General features: G+C 45.7%; 1 protein-coding gene across 7 annotated transcripts in view; it reads right to left on the reverse strand.

Annotated features, from left to right (window-relative positions):
* C1H10orf90 (chromosome 1 C10orf90 homolog) overlaps nucleotides 1–23,193 on the reverse strand; it is a 240,255-nt gene that overhangs the window by 141,736 nt on the left and 75,326 nt on the right. The window contains exon 3 of one of the 7 annotated variants that reach the window (XM_060381403.1): nucleotides 5,706–5,766. The exons of the other annotated variants lie outside the window; for them this stretch is intronic. The gene's annotated coding sequence lies outside the window, so the exon portion shown is untranslated. The remainder of the gene's footprint in view (nucleotides 1–5,705; nucleotides 5,767–23,193) is intronic. 7 annotated transcript variants of the gene reach the window in all.

Below are 23,193 nucleotides of genomic sequence, written 5' to 3' on the forward strand. Positions count from 1 at the left end.
TTTCTAAGCGCTTGCTAACATTAGTCAAACTCATGCTTGGTGGGAATTCTGCTAGAATCAGACCCTCAGGAGCAAGCTGTATCTCATTATTTATAATGGGTAATGTAAAGTTAGACACCTTGGAGAACTTCACAGCATTTGGCCTTTTAGAATCCTGGTCCTGCCTGGGGATATGGCTCAGTGGTAGAGCACTTGCTTAGAATATGCAAGGCCCTGGGTTCAATCCCCAGCGCTGAAAAGAAAATTTTTTTTTTTTTTTTTAAATTAAGGTCTGAGTCCTTTTCTTATTTGCTCCCATGCCTGCCGGCTGGGGAGGCTACAGGTTTTCAGTGTATACTATTTATTCCTCACAGGCAGAACCTTGTCTCAGTACAGTCGCCCCTTGATTTCCCTGACCCTTTTCAGTTTGTTATTACAGCAAAGGCACGTAGCAAAGAGAATATTTCCCTTTTTTTCTATATGGTTCCAACTGTCGAGAAAAATGCTATTTTTAAAATAAGATAAGTGAGTCTCCCCTGATTTTTACACGGGGACGGTTCCATTAAAGGTGAAGACGCACTGGTGATTAGGGCCTTCATCATTCAATTTCAGCATTTGACTTGCAACAGGGGAAAACTGAAATTAATTTTCCACTTTACCTCATTGGCAACCTATTTTTCACTTTGCTGAAAGTCCAAAGCATGGTGACAAGCAGCAAATAATAAGCTGCCGCCACACTGAGTGCATGGCTGGAGACACACAACCATGAGGCCCTCCCCCACAGCAAACCTTGTTCCCTGGTCCCAGCGGCTATCGGTGCCCGTGGGGGCGGGGCACAGAGCTCAAACAAGAGGCACCTAACTTCATGATCATCACTCAAAGCAAATCCCTTCTGGACTGGCCGAGGTACCAGAGGCACACCCAGTTGGACTTCTCTATCAGGGGTTAGCAGTAAATACTGTCTCAAAGGGTTAGAAGCGGCAGGAGAGGAGACATAACAATATGTAAATAGGTAGGTGTGGCTTGTGAGCATTATGTAAACAGCAGGCTTGGTTGGGGTAGTAGGCAAATAATGGGCGTGGCTTTAGGGTAGTAAGTCAATTGTGACTATAATCAGTGGGTGATAGGCAGGTAGGCGGGTAAGATGCACATAAGTGGGTGGGGCTCATCAGCAACATAAAAATAAGTGCATGTGAGCCTGGGAGGCATATAATTGAGTGGCCATGGCTGAATTCCTCTTAGTGAATTCAATATATTTCATACGCCACATAAAATTAAGTTTCTCTTCTCCAAAACATTTAACCATGCAGAAGAGACGTTCTCACCCTAGAAGTCTCACACATGAGGGAGTCTGACTTCCTAGAACCGTATATGGAAGTCTCAGACATCCCTCAAGCCACCTGGGATAAACTTAACTCCCCTAGGAAATACCAGAAAAAACCAATATGCAGTCCCCACTTCCTGTCATGGACTTTTACTCTGGCCTCCAGCAAAGATTCATTCATCATGGGCTAGAACACATTCTCAGCCTTTCTGACAAAGTCAAGAGCTGAATGGATTAAAAAAAGAAAAAAAAGAAGAAAAGAAAGAAAAGAAAAGAATCTACATGTACACTATAATGTACCAGAACAGCTGGAAAAATAATCCGGAGATGGTCTGGGAGAAGAAAGCTGTGAAAAGTGAACTAGGACTGTCCGGGCTCCCGAGTGAGGGCCCTCGCCCTCTAATTAATCTTAATGGCAGCGTTGCCTGCCTCCACTTGTAGCGTCCTGATGAAAATTCACCTCACATTTCATTCAGGCCCGCACCAGGCTCATACACCTTAGGATACCATAACTCTGTGGTGATGAAATTGCCTACCGGCGAATGGGCTGGGGCTCTGCAGCTTAGAGGCGGGTGTGGGAGTGAAATTGCACTCAATTACATTTTATCACTGCTGCACAAGTTTCAGGCAAATTCATTAAAACTCGCTCCCAGGATCGGGTTGTGGAGCTGTGGAATTTTGGGTAGCCTGGATGACGCCGAGGAAGGGATATTTCTGCTCTCTGTGCCAGGGGAGCCATGATATGTCAGCAGCCTGTTGAGGCTTGGCTCTGACTAAGGATGTCACCTCTTGGCACCACAGCTGCGGTTTGAACAAGGGGCTCTCAGAGGAAGCAAACAGTACTCGCGGTCCACGCAGAGCCAAAGGCAGGAAGGGAGGCCAAGGGAGCAGTAGGCACAGATGCGTGGGTGCTCCAGCCAGCCAGCTCTGTCCCCCATCCCCCTAGATGACCTGCTAAGCACCCATCAACACCTACTGATAGAAGCGCTCCGTGCAGAGAGCAGAGCTGCAGATTTGAAAGTTGAGTGAGGAGGAATTCTCCACCACTGGGAACTGAAGTGGGGACATGAAGGCTAAGACCAATAAGTTCTACTCATGATCAAATAGAAAGTGCTGTGGCCTGACAGCCTCTACTCCAAAGCCTCATGTGTGGCAGCTGAAGAGCTGGCCAGGCAAGCTCCAGGAGAGGTGCTGACTACTTCTGTCTCCTCTGCCCCAGCAGGCCAGGCTGCCCAGAGGAAGCTATAGGCCCAGCAGCTGCTGGCCAGCATTGGTCCACAGGGTTCTGTTGGCACAAGCTAGAAGAATCCTGATGAGATGGCCAAGCAACCCTCCTCTGTCTGCCTATTCCCGCCAGCAGCATCTAACAGCTTCCTGGATCCACAGGGGCTTGCCTGGCCAGCCCCATTCCCACCCATAGCCAGCGTGTGAGTAGAGTCCACAAGCTGGGTCAGCACCCCACTCAGTACACACTACAACTAATACTGTGTACAGTCTTCCTGTACCAAGACTCCAGGGTCTATGAGGAGTGGAGCCTCCTAACTACTAAGGCAATAATAGAAAGCTGCTGTCTGCCTAAAGTCTGAGGTAGGATGGTCTCAGACACACTAGAGAAAGTGTCTACTTTTGCTCAGGGCTGTTGTGCTCTCCAAGGTAGCACTAAGTACCCTTGCTGGAGTGGAGTGCCTTGCCTTCAATGGGCACAAAGCCATGTGTATAAAGCATTCAGTGGTTCTGTCCTTTTCCTGGGAAGGATCCACTGGATTCTGAAGCCACACTTTTCCAAGGATATTGTCTGCAGTGTTATAGATAAAACTGCCACGGCAGCTGTTGGGTGCCCATGGTCCACCTGGGAGCAGGGGGGAGGGGAAAGCATCATATAGTGAAGCCAGCAGAGCCTGGAAGCCCAGCTTTCAGGAACACCCCTCTTTTTTGTGACTTACTGATGCCCATCAGTCCTCCTGTCAATGCAAGACTACATTTGCCCTGTCTATAGGAACTGAGATGCTCAGGGGTTGGGGACCTCACTCTGCCCTGTCACCTTTGTAGTGTCATGCTGTGGCCAGCTCACACAGCCCTTTGAAACAAGTGTATGGCTTCCAACCTCTGAGTTCAAGGGCATTGAGTTGGCATCTGGACACCGGCCATAGTGGAGGGTTTATGGCACAGGAAATGCAAACATCACAAGCCAGAGCAACCACCCCAGGCTGCTTGCTGACATGTGACAGAAAGGCTCAAGGCTCCAGCTCCCTGTGCAAAGGCACGTGAGACAGGGAAGCCCTGCTGTGACTTTCCTAGCTCTCACCTGTGAATGTAAACAGCCAAGTGGAAGGCCAGATGTGAACGGCAGTGAGAAGAGTTGGGCCACCTGAAGCTGTTTCTCTTTCTGTAACAGAGAGACAGGCACTGGGCTCAGGACACATGCCCCTCAAAACACAGCTGTGGGGGATCAGAATATACCACCCCAAAATAGACGATAGTAAATCTCAAGCCAGTTATTCTGAGAAAGCACAAACTCAGGCCTGGCTCTGATAAGCTGACTTTATCGTAAAAGATGTTTTGGTTTTTCCAGACAGAGTTTCTCTGGGTAATAGCCCTGGCTGTCCTGGACTCTCTCTCTGTAGACCAGGCTGGCCTCAAACTGACAGAGATCTGCTTGCCTTTGCTTCCTGAGTGCTGGGATTAAAGAGGTGCATCACCACCACCTAAGAATACTTGAGGACTCTGCAGTTGGGAAGATCTGGACACGAGAGAGGAGCCATTTTGGTATAATTGATCACTGGATGTTGGGCTGCAGAACAAGACAGGTTTCCTTCACCATTCATCTTCCTCCCCTGTCCTCACAGATCATCTCCATCAACCCCAGAAGCTCCAAGCCTCATGTGCTCACAAGGCTCAGCAATACTTCAGTCATCTGAGTCCCATGCTCACGTAGGTAATTAAAACGGGGTTTTCTCTTGTTCATCTGTCTTTTGCCAATTCAATTTGTAGCTCACCCAAAGAGCCCAGAAGGGGAGAAGGAAGCCATTCCCCTCTCCCTAACACAATTGCAGTTGCCTCCTTAGATGATGCCATGGGGATTACATGAGATTATCCACTAGGAAACACGTCGGCCAGCACATGGCATGGAGCCCAGTCTGCATCAGCGACTACGATGAATGAACAGCCTCCTGGATTGCTGCTGAGCAACCTGTGAGCTCCACACAGATGGAATACAGTTCAGGGCATCCTGCATCCGGCTTTGCTTATTTGGTCCTTGGACCAGAGAGGTTGACCACTAAGGCTGAAGGAGAACACCGTTGATTCTTTAACTGACACTTTCCAGGGACAACCCAAATGACAGGTCTCCCACACTCAGTCTATGGACATTTGTGTCCAGGGTACTCTCTGAGCAGCTGAGATGAGGAGTTTAACCCCATCCCCCAAGGCTCCACCCACTAGATGCCAGTGGTCTCCACATCTCCCCAGGCCTCTAGTGGTGATAACCCCAAAATGTCTCCAGATATCACAAAGGTCTCAAACTTGCTCTGTTTATGAACCATCTCCCAAAGCCAGGCACAGTGGTGTATGCCTGTAATCCCAACACTTGGGGGGGGAGGGGGAGGAGAGACAGAGACAAGTATATCTCTGTGAGTTCCAGGCCAGCCTGGTCTATAAAGTATGTTGAGGACAGCCAAGGCTACACAGAAAAAGCCTCTATCTCCCAGACAACTGTTTGCTCAGTGAGCTGTGCCACAGCAGAGCATCTGAGCCATGACCTCAGGGGGCTATAGGTTCTAAAGGCATTTGGAAAAGAGCAAGCCAGAGTGTCACCAGTGCTGTTCTTTCCTGGCTGAGCATTTGGTATTGGTGAGCTTGGTATCCTTAATAGGCAGCTGCTCACCAAACTTGAATGAGTACAGCAAGCCACTTCTGAGGGGGTAACCTTGATCTGGATCCTTATGGTTACCCCTAAAACTCAGCGAGGGTGATCTACCATAAAGCAGCCATAGGGACAGAGCTCTTCAGGATGGCAGCCTCAGTTCATGGCAAGAGCTAACCTCAGGGACTTTCAAGGAGCCAATACCCTAACATTCACGAGACACAGTCTTGTCTGGGCGGAGTGGAGAAAGGTGCTATTCACTTTTGTTCACAGGCTGTAGTCCCCCGAGGGAAATTTTTAAGGTCACATGTCAATAGTAAAGCAGAGTAAGGAGTAATAAAAACCATAATATGTGATATCCATGCTCACCAAGCTTAACACATGTCATTATACCATGAGTGTCAAGTGATAGAGAGGAAAATCAGAGCCTGGGTGTTCCAGATCTCTCCTCAACTGCATGAATCCCCCCCCGCCCAATAAAAGAGCTAATAGCTATGTGGGCAGAGCACACAGCGGGTACACACTAGCACCAATCCTTACCTTTAACTCCACTTCAGTGGACTTCCCGGCCTCCAGGACCATGTGCTCTCCCAGCGCTTGCCTTTGACAGAAGGGAAAGAGGTTGCCTTCAGCAGCCTGGAAACAGTGGCTGACGGAAACCATAGCAACCTCCTGCTTGGTCCTGAGCAGCATGTCTGCTCAGTGCCCTTTGCTCACCTCACCCTCCCTGAGGCACCCATTTAAATATTAAAATCAAGACCCCTTTGTCTTGGCTCAATGATAAGTTTAGGAGTAAGACTCTAGACCAAGCTTGGATTTACATGAATTCAGACACCAATTCATTTGCTGTCAATATCTCTAGCAAGAGAAGATATACTTGTAACCCATGCCATTCTCTGCTGCTACACCAGCCAGCCTCCACCTTAACCAAAGTCTGTAAGAGCTGATGATGGCTCTGTACTTAAGAACAGAAGTCAAGGCTCAACCTCAAGGTCTTGCAAAGCTGGAATCGAGCTGTCAGCTAGAGATGCCTTTTATCTGCAGTTTGAGGTCCCCCTGGACTCTAAGGCTTAGAGGCTCATTCAGGGAGTTAACAGAAAGCATTTAATTCCTTTCGGACATAAATTGGGGGTTACTGTTTTCTTTGGGTCAGTGTTGTTGCGCTTCTCAAGTCCTGTCATATGGCTCTTCCATCTTCACTGACAGCACACAGAACCCTTCACACTAAAGCTCTCTGGTCCTTCCCAGGATTCACCTACCTAGGTCAGGTCCACCAGATAAGGTACCTTTTGATTAAACTTGGCCTGACCAATAAGTCATCTTACTATCACAATAGATAGCATCCATCATGCTCACAGGCTGTGCCCACATTTAAAGGGCATGTACACCAGGCTGTCAGATTCTTAGAATTCTACCTCTAGAGGACAGAAGGAAAAGAAACAGATAGGGACAGGAGTGTTTGAAAACTGAGAGTTGGAGAAGCAAGGGGTTTGGCTGTTCTTATTGGCTTATTTCTCAACAGGAAACAAGTCTAACCACCAAGGAAAGAAAGAGAAAACACACAGGGAAGAAAAGTTAAGATGAAGAAGTTGAATGAGTGAGAGGCTGGGCAGAGAGCAAAATGAGGGAACAGAGCCAGGATGAGTAGGTAGGTGGGGATTGCCTCTGGCATGAGTGATGTAAGAATGATAGCTGCATGGCAGGGTGATGCTATTTCACTCAAGCATGGCTTTGCAAGAAGTGAGTTAAGAAGGTCTGGCAGCAGGAGAGATAGTTCTATCTATAAAGTCCTTGATATGCAAGAAAAAAAAAACCTGTTTTGGGCCTCTGCACCCATGTTCAAAGTAAGGAAGGATGGTTCTCACTTGCAGCCTGAAAGCTGGGGAGATAGAAACAGCTAGATCCTTAAATACAATCAACCAATCAGTCTAACTGTATTGTTGAGCCCCAGGTACTAGTGAGAGATTCTGTCAACAAGAATAAGGTTGATGGCTTCTGAGGAATGACACTTGAGGATTCAGGCTCACCTGTTACCCACATATGAATACACACACACACACACACACACACACACACACGAAAGTCTGGCAGCCGTGGTGGAACCACAGGGGACCAAGGACACTGCTCTAATTCCAAGCATGATTACTGGGGAAAGAGGTTGCTAAGGGACAGATGTGCTGAGTAGGTACAGGTTTATGGATTCCTGGGGCTTAAAGTCAAAGAGACCAAAGTGGCATCTCCTGCTGGGATCCCACATGATGCCACCTTCCTCATGATCTGCCAGACACAGCTTACCCAAAACCAGCGCCAGGCTCTGTATTAAGTTCTGAGTCTGTCCCAAACTGGTCCCCAATTCATACCGGGGGATCCCTAGATCTGGTCTGAGCTAAACAAAGGTCCCAGACAATGCGGGCATAAATCAAGGATGCATCTGTTCAAAACAGTTTTGAAGACACATGAAAGTAAAACTCAAAAAGCAAGCGGGCAGCATGAGCAAACCAAAGGGCGTGTCTTGAGTAAATGACAAGAAAGAGGAGTTCCCAGAGGTGTGACACCTGATCTCACAGAACAACCTGCTGGGCAGCTACGAAGATGGATGGTAATGAGGGCTCTCAGAGCCCTGCCAACCAAAACCATGCTGAAAGCGGTTCTTGTGCTTATCCTCATTAAAACCAACCCTTAGCAGGAGGAAATCAATTTAGAACAAACCCTACCACTCCTGGGCCAGAGAGAAAGCAAGTGTGGGGCTGGGGGTGCAGCCAATGAGCATCCACAAGGCCCTATGGTCCCGCCTCAACATTTCAGGGAGGTGGGGAGAAGTAAGTATGCCTCACCTCCAAGCTTTCTGTAAAAATAAAATAAAATAGAAAGGCAGGGAGAAAAGAAACACGATTGTTCTTTTTAGCTGGGGACCCAGCACATTGCACTGATGGCTTTAGTCAATGATTTATTATAATCTTTAGAACTAGAGGCAACAGTGTGCATCTAAAAGAAATATCTCTTTAAAAATTAAATAAAGCCGGGAACTCGTCAGGAGGGCTGGTGTTACTCTCCTGGCCTCACTCCACACTAATCATATTCTCCCACTTTATCGTAGGTCCAGTTGATGCTGTGTTATCATTCTTCTTTTTAATTCTCCTGCCCGGCACACTTTATGCCTGCAGTCGCTGGAACTCCTTAGGGCAGGCACTTCATTTCGCTTGCTGCCAATCAGCAGAGAAATCCCTGATTCTCTACAGCACAGCACACAGTGAACCCTGGGTATTTTCTTGCTTCTCTTTAACTCCCCGGACCAGCTTCTTTAAGTTGCAGGACATGAATACATTTAAATGGACCCCAAGAAGTTAATATATTATTACCCAGTTAGTGCAGTTTTATTTCGTGGTGCTGTGATATAGCGCTCAATGATTTTTAAGCAATAAAAGAAGTGACTTTAAAACTTAATTAGGAAAATTTAGAGACTATCTAGGGTTCTTAGAGAATTTCTGAAAACAGGAATGGCGCACTAATATTCATGAGATTTAACTCAGGGAAATCCCGGGAAGGGTTTCTGGAGCTCTTGCAAATCACTCTCAAGGGTACTGTGTCTTACAGACTCACATTTTCTGAGGAGTTAGACAAGAAAGATGCCAGGGTTTTTAGGAGAAGCAAATCCTGTAATACAGCCCCCTGTCTGGGTCCTCTGTAGAGCCCTGTCAGTATCCCTGGTTTTCCCCTCTCCCCAGTGCTGCATTAACCTCCTTGTCATACTTTCAGGCTCTCTCTGAGTTTTTCAAATTAATGTGATCATTTAAAAGAGAAGAAGAAAAAAAGCAAGTGAAAGTATTTAGTCCTAATAGAATCTTTTCCAGAACACATTTTCTCAGCCTTGCCCTCCACCATGGGGTGGCCTCCGATGCATTTTGATCCCTCCCTTCTGCGCAGCTCTGTCCTTGGCCCACAGCTTTATCCATTTCTATTAAAGTACATGCACTCACCAGCAGAAGACTGCCAAGGAAATAAATGTTGGGTTTGGCACCCATTCCTCCTGGAGAAGTCACACGCAGAAATAAGAGGCCATTAGAAGCAGCAGCCAGAGCTGCATCCATTCAGCCACTGCCCTGCAGAGCCCTTCCTGAAGACTGTGAGCGGTTGCTTTTCAAAGGTAAAAATTCTTACCCACCAAGCAGCTTCGCAACCTACCTCCAAACCGGGACATAGGTGAAAGTCACCAGGAACAGGAAAGACAGGCACTAGGTAAGATTCCACTTACCTAGGCTGATGCAGTTAGGAACGCAGGCAGCCAGGCCAGTCCTGCAACAGGGACTATAGGGGCTAGGGACCTACAGTCACCTGTTGTTCTGCCTCCAGGAAGCTGCTGGGATGTCCCAGGCCTGGGAGGAGGCCGAGGTGAAGGCAATACCTGAATAATGAATGAGCGAGAAGGCTCTCACCTCTCCTCATTAGCATTCCATTCAAATTACTTAACTAAGGCATCCATTTCTCTTCCCACCTGCAAGGGAGAAGGGTTCCTTTTAGGAGCTAGCCGAAGATGGATCTGGGAAGAACCTACCTGGGCTGACCCTCTGCAATTCCGCAGCCCCTCACTCGGAGCTCTGGCCACCAAACACAAACCACACAGTGGTAATGGTACAGGCAGCCAGGGCGTGAGTACTTCCAAAAGAAACCCAGCAACTGCAGCTGGGCCCCTGGAAGCAAATCCCTGCTGGTGAAGCCGGCAAACTGGCAAACCAGCAAACCACCTTCTGTGGAATGTCTGAACCTGGTATCTTCTCCCTAAAGGATTTCTGTAGCTCCAGCTTCGGAAATAGCACGTTCACTTTTAGGGGCCTGAACAAACCAAGACTCCTTAGTCAAGCCTTTTTTTCAGCTGTTGTGCAAATGTCCTGCCTGTAGGGGGAGACAGAGAGCACCTTACCCTATCCTGAATCCGCAGAAAAGACCAGAAGTTCTCTTGGTTCCTTGCCGGCTCCTAGGGATGATGTCAGACATTCCATGCCTGACATCAGTTGGGGTTCCAAAGCCTCTAACCTCGTGTTTTTAGACTTAATAAATGGTTGTATCATGAATGTTTCAATTCTTCCTCATGCCAACAGAAAGTGTGAGGAGAAGAAAATGAACCCGGCCCAGCTCTGCTGGGAAAGCCAGGCTCTTCAGTGGTTTTAGTGACTTTTAATAAGTAGCAAAAAATGTATTCTTTTCCTTGCTTGTAAACTGTAATAAAGAAAGAATTAAGCATTAAGAATCAACACAATAGAAGAACAGGAGTATATTTTTATAATCTTCATAAGAAAATAATTCAAAACAAGACTCCATATTTGGAAGATATTTTTAAAAATAAAATTTAGACTATATAAAAGCTTGAGTGTTTTTAAGGTAAGAAAATATATACTATAAGAAAAAAATAAAATATAAACTAAAAACTGGCAGAAATGTATTAAACACTCACGTGTTAGATAAAAAGCAAATTTCATTAATGCATGAAGAACTTTTAAACAGAAAGGGGCTGAGAAGATTGCTTGGTGGTCAAGAGTGTTCGCTGCTTTTGTAGAGGACCCAAGTTTAGTTCCCAGATCCCACATTAAGCAGCTCACAACCACCTGTAACTCCAGCTCCAGGACAATCCAGTGCCCTCTTCTGGAGTCTGTGAGCTCCTGCATTCATGGGCGCCTGCACATACATACAAAATTAAAAATAAAATAAATCTTTAAAAATTTTAAACAGGTTAATTAGTAAGTCCGAAGAATGATAGATTTAGTGGGGTTTACTGCAAGAAGCATAACTGTGGCTTCAATAACAAACTTCATTCTAGATGGTGAGACAGGGAAAGCATTCTCTGTGAGCTCAAGTCAAGAATGAGAATTCAGTGCCTTCTACAACATAAACATGCTATTATTAAGCAATGAGAATTTTGTTTCTTCCCCTCTTCTTTATTTTTTATCTTTCTTCTTTTTTAAGTTTATTTTTCATTCATATTTTATCAGCAAAAAAGTAATAAATTGTACCTTTACAAATTAGGAACCAACCGTCAATAAAAATATATCATTGAGAAAATGAAAACACTGTCCATACTATTTAAAAGGTGTTTACAATTCATACATTCAACAAAGAATTTGTAACCTGAATATATGGCTAGTATCTCTGTGTTAGTAAGAAAAAAGATTAATATCTTTTTATTTCTTAAGAACGTGCATGTAGCCCAGGCTGGCCTCAAACTTGTTATGTAGCTTGAGGCTAGTTTTGAACATTTGATCCTCCTCTTTCTACCTCGTGGACACTGAGATTATAATCATGCAGCACATATCTGGCTCAAACAATCTATTTTTAAATGAAGCTGAACATAGTTCTCTCAAAAGGGAATATCCTAATGGCTAATAAAAGAGAACATGCTGATCCTTGTTAATCACGAGGGAAAGGATAATCAAAACCCCAGGAGAAGCCACCACAAACCATCAGAATAGCTAATAGGAAAGTACTGGAAAAATGCCAAGCGCTGACAGCGAAGCAGACATTCAGTGCTGTGCTGGTGAGTTGGTGTGATGGCCAAGTCAGTTTATCAAACTGTGCTGCACCCTCTATCCCAGCAATTCGCTCTTGGGTATCTGCTCTGCAGGAGAATGTCCATAGTAGCTCCACTGAGTAAAACCCCAAACTGGAAAGTATTCAGATGTAGAGTAACATCAGACCATAACAATAAGACCATTCATTTCATACAAAGACCATAACGAATGTGATGGTTAGATCTTGTCAGGTTGACAAAATCTAGAATTGCTCAAGAGACAAGCCTCTGGGCACATCAGTGAGGAAGTTTCTAGATAGGGTTAATTAGGGTGGGGAGCCCGAAAGTAATCATGGTCAGGACTATTACAAGTGCTGGGGTCCTGAACTGAATAAAAATGAGAGTCAACTGAACACCAGTACTCTCTACTTTCTAACTATAGATACAATGTGACCAGTTGGCTCCTGCCACCATTTCTTCACTATGATGGACTGTGCCCTCAAACTGTGAGCCAAAGAGGACCTTTCTTTTCTTTGTTGTTTTTTCCCCCCTGTATTTTGTCACAGCAATGAGATAGGTGACCAGTACAATATAAATTTCTCAAAGTTATGATGTCAAATGAATAGATCCCAATGTCCTTAATCCAGGTGATACAGGACACAAAGTGCTTCAACAGAAAGGAAAGGCTTTATTGGAGGAGAGAGACAAAGGAGAAACAGAGACACAGAGAGACAGAGAGAGAAAGAAGTTTCAAGAATGTCTGAGTCATGGTCACAGACACATTGCCACTGAAGATTCATGAAACTGTACGCAGAGTATGGGAGCATTGCACCATATAGATAGCACACTTCAGTTAAGAACGCCAGCTCTGCTCTGCAGAGAGGCAGTTAGAACCACCTGCCCGGTCAACACAGCGCATCCCATATCCTTTCTCGGTGGACACAGCAGCCACTAGGTCAGACTTATCAACTGCTTGCAGACAGGTGTTTCAGTGAGATTTCATTCTGGAAGGGTTTTGCAAATCTGTATTTCTTGATGCAGTTTTACACTGAGCAAATTTCATTGCACTCTGTTCATATCAAAGATCCTTTGAAACCTTTAAGAGTTTAGCACGCACATTATTCCTGGCTAAAGACAAAACAAAAAAGGGAAAAGAAAAGACTAATAAGCAAAAATTTCCCAAGAGCAATCTCTGAAATGGGTGCCACTCTGTTTTTACATGATATCGCAAATCACCTCGCCTATAGGTAAGTGTTGACAAGAGCCAGGCATTGTTATCAGCATTCTTTATCCTTGGAGTGACTCTGTAACGCAGGACTTGCCATCTTTGTTGTGTAGGTGGGGAAACTGTGTGATTAAAGAGCTCATTCAACAGCGCCAGTCTCATGCACGTTAACGAATGAGACACAAGCCATCACGCCTGGCTTATTCTCTCATGGTGCTACCTGGGAATGACCTTGGCCTGCAGCGAAAGCTGTGGACCTGCCACTCTATCAGCTTGCTCTTCCTGGGCTGTGAGGAATTTGCTGGGCACAGACACTGGATTCATTTGAATGAGTCTGTTTCATGCTCAGTGTCAAAGCTAGCACATGAGAGATGTGGGTACAGTAGAGATAGACCTCCAGAGGAAAGAAGACACAGGTTCCCCTGCGCGATCCTGAGAAGCTCTGGCTGGCAGTCTTCTGATTGCACTCTCCAACTCATCCTGGGGTCCTGTGAGCTCTGTATCTTCTCCATCAAATCCATTTTTCCACGAGTTAATTTGGATTGGTTCATCTGACCATGATAGGAGTTTGGGAATCCTACTAAGACAAGAAGTGCTCCAGGTGCTCCTCATAAATAAGAAATGTGTGTGCATGCATGTGCACTCCATATGTGCACTGTAGACCAGAGAACGTATGTCAGTGAACGTGTGTGAATGTGCATGCGCAAATGTGTTCAAGTGTGCCTGAATGTGCATGTATGCAAGTGTGGGAGGATCATGCAAGCCTGTGTCTGTGCATGGGCCTGCATTTTCCTGAGCAGGTTCCCATCCTCCCTCCGCCCTCTATGCATGTCCCTCTCTGTCCGAGACTAGCTGTTAGTGACATTGCCAGTGTTCTCCCTTGTACTTGGTCCTGCCTTGCCTGCATTATGATTGACATTTACATTTGCAACAGGAGGCACTAATTTGCTTTTACAAGGCAAAACTATGGGTGTCTAACCAGAGAGTGCAGGCGCAGCTTGCCTCGACCACAACCCATTTTAGACTCACTGCTGTGTTGAGTAGGAATCTGGGAAAACAAACTGCGTCTCCTATTGCTTGCTTAGCCGAGGCCTGGGCTACACAGACTTCTCACAGAGATTTTTTACGGTGAGGGACAAGCAGGGATGTTCATGCAGGGTCTTGCTTCCGAAGAACTCAAAGGACCTAAAAGGAGAAGTGAGGAGAGAGCAGGAATACCAGCTGGAGAGGTCACGTGGCTGGCACGTGTATTGGGAAGAGAGGGACGGGCAGCAGGGCTCAGTGCTAGAAAGACATTCTCTAGCTGGGGAAATCAGGCCATGACAGCTAGGCAGACTTTTTAGGGGTGTGGCTCATGTACTATCTGACCATGCTCTCATTCCCAGACACACTAAGGATCCCTGATGACCCCTAAGCTAGTGGTTTTCAACCTTCTTAATGCTCCAACCCTTTAATAAAGTTCCTCATGTTGTAGTGACCCTCATACATAAAATTATTTTCATTGCTACTTCATAACTATGATTTTGCTACTGTTACAAATCATAATGTAAATTTTGATATGTAGTGTATCTAATGTGCTACCCCTTGAAAGGGTCATTTGACCTCACCTGAGGGGTCCCAACCCATAGGTTGAGAGATATTGTTCTTATGGCCTAAGCCCTCTGCCAGACTCCACCATAGGGGTAATCTAGGCTGTCTGACTTCTCCTTTCTTAAGGTTGAGCTCTGCCTTTGCCTTCTCCTGTGTTCATCATCTTCTCTGTAGACCCAAGCTAACCAGTGACTCTAACTAGCTAGTGTAACTCTCATTAGCTAGTGTCAAGTGTGGATGCAGTATGCAGGTATCATGAGTGGCTAAGTAAAATATGTCAAACGCTTCTCCGTGCTTTGGAGAAGTTCTCTACACTCAGGGTAAGATACCTACATGTACTTCCCAGCCCACTTTAGTGCTGGAGGCAGCCACATGACAGAGGCAGGAGCATCTCATGCACCCTGAGGACTGACTTGGAGCAAGCTGTAGAAGGAAACAGAATGGCTACCTTGCTGCTTCACAATGGCAGCATCCTGGTCATGGAAGGGTGATGTGATTTTGAGGTTGGTAACTGTGTTGTCACCTTCTGTTTGCAGCACGGAGAGGGCAAGAGGAGATAGCAGCATCCAAACCTTAGTAGAAACAGCATGGACCTGGGCACTCGGTAGCGCTATAGCCAGGAGCAATTCCTAGAATAAGCCTGTTCCCATGGCCTCCAGTGCTGCCTTCAATAAAATCCCTGAGCCCACATCAGACTTTTTGTCCTGAAACTAAAAACTCTGAGCAGTGCCACACTTCAGGGCATCTAGAGAGAACACAACTGTGTCTCCTGCTCCCTAGGGCCTTTTAAAAGCATCTACATATGTGAAGAGCCCATTGGCCTTCTCTACTCCACTCCCCTAGTCCACATGTTTTGGTTCCCTTTATGCTTCCTAAAGTCTACATCCCCCCCGACCCCACATGAAACCTGCACAAAAGTACGTAAACCAAGGCATGTGGATACAGATAACTACATCTGCTAGGATCTTGGAGAACAAGTAGGGGCTGGTGCCTCCAGGCCCCATTTTAGATACTGAGGTTAAAAGAGAGACGAAGATCTTCAACTCATTCGAGAGAGAAGTGGAGTCTTTAGGTAATGATGTAACTATGGAAACAAGTGAGAAAATGCCTGTCTTCCCATTTGCATCTCTTCATTTTCTTCTTGTGATTATACTTCTTTTCTGTTTTTGGAATATCATAAAAGTGACGGACTCTAGAAATGTGAGCAATCTTCCATGCCAACTCCAATCATCTTCAGGATTCGCCTGGAAACCTTGGAAAGAAGTACTTCCTATGACAGGAGCATGTCCACCACTCAAGGTTAGGGTGGTATCACAGAATCATACAACAGCAGACTGTTCCCCAAAATGGTTCAGCGTCACTCTGCAAGGCAGTCTCGGCTTTGGTGGACATGACTGACACTTGGGACTGGCTAAATCTCAGCTGTGAATGTTGTCTTGCCCTTTGTTTGGTAACGCTCCTATCACTGGGTACCACTGCAACCCTCCCCGAGGGACAGAACTACTTCTGGACAGTGACCTTTGCTGAAAGGTAGGAGTACTAGTCCAGTCTGCTACAGTGAAGCCCAGAACATGTGTGTGTGCATCTGTATCTAATGCCTGCAGTTTGAGAAAATCCTCACAAGTGGTCCACTCAATCTCAAGGTAATTTTCTTTTATCTCTAAAGCATTCCAAGAGAAAAATGATTATGAATCCTAAGGTAGGGCTCAAAGATTCCCATCCTTAAACGTCATCACTTCCTACCTGGGATTTTATACTGGAAACATATTCTCAGTCGTCTGAAAGATCCTTATCTGACATAACGGTTCAGGTTTAAAAGTTCTAGATTTATATTCTTAAATTGCATTCTGCTTCATATTTATGAGGCTGGTTGTTATCATCTCTGTTCAAATAATCATCCCAGCACTTTCTGCTCAGTGTGCTAGGCAGCTTCTCTTCTCATTTAGATGGAGTCATGCCCTGACAGAGCCTGGGATGGTGGGGGCCACCCTCCAAAGCTAGCTATGCGTCTCAGCTCACCACAACTGGCTGGAGTTTCTCTCTTCAGCTTTGCCAGCCCTTCCTGTGCTGAAGGGCCACTTTCTCAGGACAAGCAGTCCAAGTTGCCTAATTTCCTGGTCCCCAAAGTCTCACCAGAAGGATAGTCAGAGGACTGCTGTCTGGAAGGAAACAAACAAGTAAACAACAGCAGTGTTGTGATCTTCTGAGATTCACCACCTGCCCAGGGAGCCTCTCCTTCTTGCTTGGGGACCAGATAAAAAGTAGTAGAGACATGTGCAGGTTGTGAGCACACATGGGAAACAGTAAGCAAAGCCAGCCTGGATGTCCTCATCTAGGGCAGACATCCCTCATGAGTGCTGGCCCATTTTGTCCCTCTTCTGTGGTATTTAACAGCACAAGTGACAGAAATCCCAGATACTTGAGCAAGAATGATATCAGCAGGGATCTGGATGATTCCTATATCCCTGAAGGTAGGATTTGTTCTTGGAACAAAACTGGAAAATGGGAGGTGGTGAGGAATACAGAAAGAAGACAGCAGCAAGAAAAGAGTGGAGGGAAAAGGAGCAAGGGTAAGCCAGGGGCAGCTTGTACAAGCCAAGTGCAAAAAACAGAGGGCACCTCATTCCTAAAGCAAGGGATTGATGAAATACAGGCCAGACAGGAGAGGCAAAGCCTAGCCAGAACAGCACACTTGCAGTGCCAGGCTAAGGCACTTGAACCCTGTGACCTAAGTTATTGTCTGTCCCTTCTGCTGACAGCCTTAGCCACAGCAACATGATCCGGCAGCTAGACAGAAATGTAATTTTCTAGATATTCATCCCTTGCCCAGACCTACACATCAAATACATATCCCTGAGCGGGTCTAGAACCTAGTGATTCTGATGTTTGCTAAAGGTCCATACACTTCTGCCTGCAACACAGCCACTGATCACCAAGCAGAGGAGAAAGTTGTTTTCAGAACCAAGGCAGCTTTTCTTTCAGCTGCACAAGATATGAATGACGACTTCAATTTAAGTATTTTCATGTCCCAGTTCGACAACTTTAAAGGTCTTTGCTGCACCTTTTAATATCTGATCTTCATTATTCTAGCAGTGGCTGTTTCAGGATATTTACATCAAAGAAACATCCATCACAGAGCAAGTGATGATGAAAACCATGACAGTGGGGCAGGAAGATGTCTCAGTAGTTAACGTTCTTTGCTGTGGAAGCACAGGGATCTCACTTCAGATCCCCAGCACCCACAAAAGCCAGGGGCCTCTGCATGTCTATAACCCCGACAGTGAGGGCCAGACACAGGACAATCCTGAGAGGCTTGCTGGCCAGCCAGCCTAGCTGAAATGGTTCAATGAGAGACCCTCAAAAATACAGAAAGACATCCCAACATCTACCTCTGGACTCCACACACAGAAGAATGAATGACTGCACACAGACACACACAGAGAGACAGGCAGATACACACATACACACACACACACAGGAAAGAGAAAGAGAGAGAGAGAGAGAGAGAGAGAGAGAGAGAGAGAGAGAGAGAGAGAGGCAGCAGCAAACCTGTCTGGGCAGAAAGAGCTGTCTTGAGGATTAAGCCCTAAGATTCTACATGCTGATAATCCCTGAAGCTGCAGCCCATGACACTTTAGCCTTCGCTATGTAAAAGACTATCTGTAAGGCTGGGGCTATGAAGACCCAAGTCTGTGATGTGAAAGAAACGTAGGCTCATTCTGAAACATCATGATGCCATTTTGTGAGGCACCTGGAGGTTTGCTTCATGCCATTCACACAGTCACAGATGAGAGGCCACATCAGTAATTGCTGCCCAGCACCTTCAAAATGGCCATTTGCATTCTCAAAGCACACCCACAGAATGCTTTCTTAATTGGGTCCTTCAGTCCCCAGAAGTTCAGAGAGAGGTGTCAGATGTGGAAGGTCAGAGACTCCAGGGGCTTTTAAATTCCCTGCATATGGAGACAGGGCAATAGCTGAAGGAGAGCGAAGCAGGGTTTTAATGAGGAAATGGTTAAATTGCAAAATATGTGCTTGCCCCACGCATCTTAGAGGGATTGCTTCTCAGTGGAACTCAGGACCAGACCTGGAGGACCAAGGGCTAAGCCAGGCAGGTTCTGAGAGGCCTGCATTGAAAAGGACCTCCGTGTAGCCTCTGTTCCAACATGGAGACAGACAGACAGACAGACAGACAGATAGAGAGGCTCCAGACAACTGAGCCCATCTATCAGGAATAACACAAAAGTGCACAGCACCAAGCTCTGAGTCTTTCCTCAATCGAGTTGACCATGTAAATTAGCCATCACAGTGATGTAACAGGGTGTTTTGTAGATAATTAATCATTGTAATATTAAGTTTGTGCTTGTTATTTCACATTATGGAGCTGGTGAGATTTTCATAAAATCTATGAAAAGGAGGCTGACTAAAGCACCATACCTACAGGACACAATCTAAAAGCCCCGTGAACTGCAGTTCAAAGCTCCACACACCCACTCCATAGCCAAAGATGAAATGGGGTGTCAAGAAGAAACCTAGAGTGCTCTTAAGGGAGCAAGGGAAGGGAAGGCAAGAGTAGGTATGTCCTCAGAGCCTGGGGAGCAAGTGGCAGCAAGGAGAGAAAGGGTGTGTCCACAGAGCCTCATTCACTCAGCCCACAGAGGGTATCGGTTCCCCAGAGAAAGGTGGCTCAGATCTGTCAAGACAGAAATATTTTCCTCTGGAGTATTGTTTATTTGATTGCTTTCTTGCTTATTTATACTAGGTAAGTACTCAGCCACTGAGCTAGATCCCGCCTGTCTTTCTTCCTTCTTATTTTAAGATAAGATCTTGTTCAGTTTACTCATGCTAATCTTGTACTCACTCCATAGCTTAGGCTGGGTTTGCTCTTGTGAGCTTCCTGAGCCGGCCTCCAAAACAGCTAGGATTTTAGACCTGTGCCACCAGACAGGGGTATGTTATTTCGAATTTGTTTCCTTACACATGTGCTCTCTGCAAACCTTGCCATCTTAAAAGTCTTCGGTTAGTATCACAGTTTTAAATACTATACTTGACAAGGGGTAGGAAAGTTTTCTTCCCTAGGAGTAGCATACCAGGAAAGACATGCCCAAGAGAAGTCTAATCAGCACCCGGGAGCAGCGGCAACCCAGAGCAACATTGCTATGGTCTAGAGCTACTGAGCAAAAAGCACCTACATGTCCATGGCTGGCCAGTCCCCCATCTACAGAGGACTAGGCTGAGTACATGGAATGAAAGGAGCACAGGGTGCACCCCTGTGCTGGGAGCAAGCCCAGTCCCGAGTGAGAAGAGTAGCTCCAAGACAGGGTAGTTATAGATCACCTGCTGAAGAACCAGAAAGAGAAGTAAGTCATGTATGTTTCCCACGTACATGTACACACACACAAATGTGCACACACATACATGCACACATGCACACACATGAACACTGGGAGGAAATGTAGAAATGCATCAGAAGCAATGACCTATGGTGGTGATGGCCAACACTGGATATCCTCCTGGACTGAGAAGTTTGTCTACATTCATAGACAAAAATTTCCTCTTTCATATGTGTGCTCACATACATGTAGCTGTATGTGTGTGCAGAGGCCAAAGGACATCCTCAGCTGTCTCTCCTTGGGTACCATTACCATTTTTGGCTGGTTGAGAGCAGACACCAGGAATCTGCTTATCTCTGTTTCCCTAGGATTATAAGAAAGCACCAGCTTTTTTTTTTCCTTTTTACATAGTTTCTAGAGGATCAAATTCATGCCCTCGTGCTTATGCTGCTTTCTCAGCTAAGCTGTCTCCCCAGCCTTTGCAAACATTTCTAAACCTCACCAGTGCCTGTAAGCAGCTGGTTGATGCTGACAATAGATTCCCAGAAGCCTCAGAACAAGAACATCCTAGGCAGCAAGTCCACCAGAGCAAAGGCTCCAAGAAAAGTTTTCTCTCTTCAAGATCCTATGGCCAGAGGGTTCTTGCCAGAGGGGATAGGGAAAGCAAGGTTCTAAGAGGTGTGTAAGAGTCCTGCAGGAAGAATGTGCATCTGGACCAACTCCTTCATGAAACGGAAGGGCCTGCCAAGATGAAGGTGGAGGAGGAAAGGTGTGATCATGTTTATGAAAACAACCTTCTGAGTGCTTTGGGCAGGACACTGGCCCATGAGTAAGAGGACCGTCATCCCCAGCAGAGGTGACAGAGTGGGAAGAAGCTGTTGTAATGTTACAAAATGCTTGTTTTCAGGAGGGATTTTTGAAGGAGATTTCAACTGCTGTGCTCAGGCGAAGCTCTGAGAGAAGAGGCATGGCCCGTGTGTGCACTTTGATAGTTTGAGTGGAAAATTTTCCTCCCAGGCTCACAGAATGTCACTTGAAAGATAAGTCTGAAAGCTGAGGAGATGGTTTACTAGGCAAAGTGCTTGCACGCAGGCATGAAGATCTGAGTTGGGATCTCTAGAACCTACCTCAAAAAGCCAGGCACTTTAGACCAATGGTCGCCCAGAAAACTTCAGATGCAGAGACCGATAGCCATAGTCTAGGCAGAGCCAGGGGAACCCACAAAAGAGGGGGAAGAAGGATTATAGAGCCAATGGTATTGACACCAGAACACAGTGGAATCAACTAAGCAAGGCTCTTAAGAACTCAGAGACTGAAGCAGCAAACATGGAACCTGCATGGGTCTGCACTGGGTCCTCTGCATATATGTTATGGTTGTTAGCTTGGTGTCTTTGTGGGACTCCTAACAGTGGAAGTGAGAGTGTCTCTCACTCTTTTGCCTGCTCTTGGTACCTTCTTCTTTCTACTTAATCAGTTGCCTTGATATGATGGTTTGTGCCCAGTCTTAATGTAACTTATGCCATGTTTAGGTGATGTTCTTGGAAGGCCTATTTTTGGTTTTGTTTACTGTATCAATTTAAATTTATTCACTTTGCATCCCAATTGTAGCTCCCTCCCTTGTCTACTCCTAGTCCCACAATTCCTTTCTCTTCCCCCTCCCCCTCCCCTAGTCCTCAGAAAGGGAGAGCCCTCCTTCCCTACCATCTGACCCTAGCCTATCAAGTCTCATTAGGACTGCCTGCATCCTCTTCCTCTGTGGCCAGGCAGGGCCACCCTCCCAGGGGCAGTGATCTAAAAGCAGACAACAGAGTCCATGTCAAAGATAGCCCCTGCTCCCTTTACTAGAGAATTTATGTGGAGACTAAGCTGCCTATCAGCTTCATCTGAGCAGAGGGTCTAGGTCCTTTCCATGCCTGGTCCTTCATTGGTGCATCCTCAGCCTTCCTGGGCCCAGATTTGTTGGCTCTGTTGTATTCATATGAAGTTCCTGTCCCCTCTGGATCTTTCTATCCCCAAACTCTTCCCTGTGATTGCCTGTGCTCTGCCCAGAGTTTAGCTGTGATTCTTGGCATCTGCTTCGATCCCCTGCTGGGTGGAGACTTTCAGAGGACATCTATGATAGGCTTCCATTGTCAACAGAACAAAATGTCAGCCTATAGACCAGGAAAAGATCTTCACCAACTTTATATTTGACAAAGGGCTAATATACAAAATAAAGAACTCAAGAAATTAAACTCCAACAAACCAAATAATCTAATTAAAAATGGAAGATAGAAAGACGTGAAGGGGACTGGAGCTCCACCAGGAGAGCAACAGAACCAAAAAAAAAAAAAAAAAAAAAAAAAAAATCTGGGCCCAAGGGCCTTTTCCGAGACTGATACTCCAACCAAGGATCATTCATGGAGATAACCTAGAACCCCTGCAAAGATGTAGCCTATGGCAGCTCAGTTTCCAAGTAAGGGGAACAGTGGCTGGCTCTTTGATCACCTCCCCCTGAGGGTGGGGCAGCCTTACCAGGCTACAGAGAAAGACAATGCAGCCAGTCCTGATGAGACCTGATAGGCTAGGGTCAGATAGAAGAATAGGAGGACCTCCCTTATCAGTACACTAGGAGAGGGGCACAAGGGGAGAAGAGGGTAGAAGGGTGGGATTGGGAGGGGATGAGGGAGGTGGCTACAGTTGGTATACAAAGTGAATAAATTGTAATAAATAAAAATTTTTTTAAAAAGAAAAAAGAAAAAATGGGGTACAGAATTAAACAGAGAATTCTCAACAGAGGAATATCAAATAGCTGAGAAACATTTAAAGAAATGCTCAATGTTCTTAGTCATCAGGGAAATGCAAATCAAAACAACTCTGAAATTCCATCTTACACCCATCAGAACCTCTAAGATCAAAAACTCAAGTGACAGTATGTACTGGTGAGGATGTGAAGAAAGGAGGACACTCCTTCATTGCTGGTGGGAGTGCAAACAACCACACTGAAAATCAATCTGGTGCTTTCTCAGACAATTGGAAATAGTGCTACCTCAAGACCCAGCTATACCATTCCTGGACATATACTCAAAAGATGCTCTATCATACAACAAGGATATTTGCTCAGTTATGTTCATAGCAGCTTTATTCATAATAGCCAGAATCAGGAAACAACCTAGATGTCCCTCAGCCAAAGAGTGAATACAGAAATTGTGGTACATTTACACAATGGAATACTACTTATCTATTAAAACAATGAAATCATGAAATTTACTGGCAAATGGATGGAACTAGAAAAGATCATCCTGAGTGAGGTAACCCAGAACCAGAAAGATATGCATGTTATATACTCACTTATAAGTGGATATTAGCCATATAATACAGGATAACCATACTATAATCCAC

Source organism: Meriones unguiculatus, chromosome 1, assembly GCF_030254825.1.
Source record: "Meriones unguiculatus strain TT.TT164.6M chromosome 1, Bangor_MerUng_6.1, whole genome shotgun sequence".
Taxonomy (NCBI): domain Eukaryota; kingdom Metazoa; phylum Chordata; class Mammalia; order Rodentia; family Muridae; genus Meriones; species Meriones unguiculatus.